General features: G+C 44.9%; 1 protein-coding gene across 1 annotated transcript in view; it reads right to left on the bottom strand.

Annotated features, from left to right (window-relative positions):
- TECPR2 (tectonin beta-propeller repeat containing 2) overlaps positions 1 to 2794 on the bottom strand; it is a 131709-nt gene that overhangs the window by 120530 nt on the left and 8385 nt on the right. The window lies entirely within an intron of this gene.

Below are 2794 nucleotides of genomic sequence, written 5' to 3'. Positions count from 1 at the left end.
GACTTCCTTGAGCCCAGGAGTTGGAGGTTGCTGTGAGCTGTGATGCCACAGCACGCTACCCAGGGGGATAGCTTGAGGCTCTGTCTTAAAAAAACAAAACAAAACAAAAAACATTCTGCCGAGGGCGATACAATAAGACTCTAAGTTGCCCTCAGTAGAGTGCTGAGGCGTCACAGCTCACGGCAACCTCAAACTCTTGGGCTTAAGCAATTCTCTTGCCTTAGCCTCCCAAGTGGCTGGGACTACTGATGACTCCCACAGTGCCCAGCTATTTTTTTGTTGTAGTGGATTAGCTGGCCTAAGTCAGTTTCGAACCCACCACCCTGGGTGCATGTGGCTGGTGCTGTAACCACTGTGCTACAGGTGCTGAGCCAAGACCTGAAAAATTTAAATTTATACTATCATGTTATTTTGTGTCCACTGAAAATCAACCCTGAAGATAGAATTAGATAAGGAAGCAAGATATCCATTTAGGAAAACACCTAAGAGGGGAAAAGGAGAAGTTGTAGAGTAGACAGGAAGAATGATCACATCACAGCACAGGTCTACAATCTGAGGAGAAAATGGAAAGAAGGAGGGTTGAAGAGGGAAATTTCAAGCTGTAGTACAACTTAAAGTTTTGAGCAAGTTGGGCGGTGTCTATGGCTCAGTGGGTAGGGTGTCAGCCCCATATACTGAGGGTGGTAGGTTTGAATCTGGCCTGGCCAAACTGCAACAATAGCTGGGCATTGTGGCAGGCACCTGTAGTCCCAGCTACTCGGGAGGCTGAGGCAAGAGAATCACTTAAGCCCAAGAGCTGGACGTTGCTGTGAGCTGTGACACCACAGCACCCTGCCGAGGGCAACATAGTAACACTCTGTCTCAAATAAAAAAAAGTTTTGGGCAAGTTAATGGGGGTCATCTGGAGCCAAAGTCACATATCAGAGGAGTCATATAGTAAAGGGCCTGCCTTAATGACCCTGCTGCAGTCAGTCTACTGGCTGGGAAGAGACAGTGGGGAAGAGTGGCCCTAGCTAAACACAGTAGGGGATTTAGGGCATGGCAATTTGAGCCATCAATTACCTTCCCCACAGCATAAGATAGTAACTTAGATTATTAGCAAGGGACATATGGAGTGGAAAAACATTAACAAAAATTTTATTTTAAAATAAAATAATATTGGGCGGCACCTGTGGCTCAGTGAGTAGGGCGCTGGCCCCATATACTGAGGGTGGTGGGTTCAAACTCGGCCCTGGCCAAACTACAACAACAACAAAAATAACCGGGCGTTGTAGCGGGCGCCTGTAGTCCCAGCTACTCGGGAGGCTGAGGCAAGAAAATCACCTATGCCCAGGAATTGGAGGTTGCTGGGAGTGGTACGATGCCACGGTATTCTACCAAGGGTGATAAAGTGAGACTCTGTCTCTACAAAAAAAAAAGAGAGAGAGAGAGAGATAAAGTATTTGATGATTATTTATTCATTCAATTTTTCCAAGACAGGGTCTTGATCTGTTGCCCAGGCTGCAGTACAATGGTGTGATCATAGCTCACTCTAGCCTCCTGGGCTCAAGCAATCCTCCCTCCTGTCTCAGTCTCTCACCACACCCTACTAATTTCTAAAACATTTTTTTGTAGAGGTGGGGATCTTGCTATGTTGCCCAGGCTGGCCTCAAATTCCTGGCCCCAAGCTCTTGTATGCCTCTCCTTGACAGCATACCCCACCAAAAACACTCTCCTGAAAGTAGAATTATTTCCTTGCTTTTATTCCTAGCTTTACCACATATGCATGTGTCCCTAAACACACTACAGAATATAGTTTTACCTAACACACAGATTCACACTGGTAAATCAGCACATGTAGGATGTAGCCTTCAACCTTCCTGACCTAGATCTTGAATCTTTGTTGTGTCCTGCTATTGATCAGTCCAAGAGGTTATCAAATGATCATTTAATGCACAAAAGATTCTAGTTTAAAACGAAAAGCCAATTTATTATTTTGCAATGAATTAATGTGCATACAAACCAGAATGCTCAAATAGGTACAATCTACACCTTCTTCCCCCACTGACTGATCTATGTGTTCTAGATAAAAGCTAGTTGGCAAAAGCAGTGCAATTTCTGATCAAACCAGTCTGTTAGATCTCAGGAAGGGCCCCACAGCATGAGTCACCTGAGGCACAGATCTCTGCCCGAAGATAGCCACACCAGAGAGAATCACAGCACTCAGAACAATCTCTCACACTGCACCAGTGAAGTGGCCTGATTTCTAGTTTTTCTAAGTTACACAGCAGACTATTCACTCTCTTCTGTCACATTCTCTTCTTTTTTGATAGGGGGACAGTTCAGTCTTATTCTGGCTGAGGATTTTACAATCTCTTTAAGATGATTTTGCTATCTCTGATTTTGTCTATTGTTGTGTTTAACTCTGATTTCCCTCTTTCCAACTTTGTAGGAGGCATTTACTATTGCCCCTATTGCAGCAACATTCTCAAACACAAATCCAATAATCAAAAAATTTAAAGAAAAAAAGGCTTTTGATGGGCGGTGCCTATGGCTTAGTGAGTAGGGCGCCAGCCCCATATACCAAGGGTGGCGGGTTCAAACCTGACCCCAGCCAAACTGCAACAACAACAAAAAAATAGCTGGGCGTTGGGGCAGGCACCTGTAGTCCCATCTACTCGGGAGGCTGAGGCAAGAGAATCACCTAAGCCCAAGAGCTGGAGGTTGCTGTGAGCTGTGACACCACAGCACACTGCCTAGGGCAACAAAGGGAGACTCTGTCTCTAAAAAAAAAAAAAAAAGGCTTTTGATTTGA

The sequence above is a fragment of the Otolemur garnettii genome, unplaced genomic scaffold, assembly GCF_000181295.1.
Source record: "Otolemur garnettii isolate 467f Iridium unplaced genomic scaffold, OtoGar3 scaffold00149, whole genome shotgun sequence".
Taxonomy (NCBI): domain Eukaryota; kingdom Metazoa; phylum Chordata; class Mammalia; order Primates; family Galagidae; genus Otolemur; species Otolemur garnettii.
This window is presented reverse-complemented; position numbering and strand designations above follow the sequence as displayed.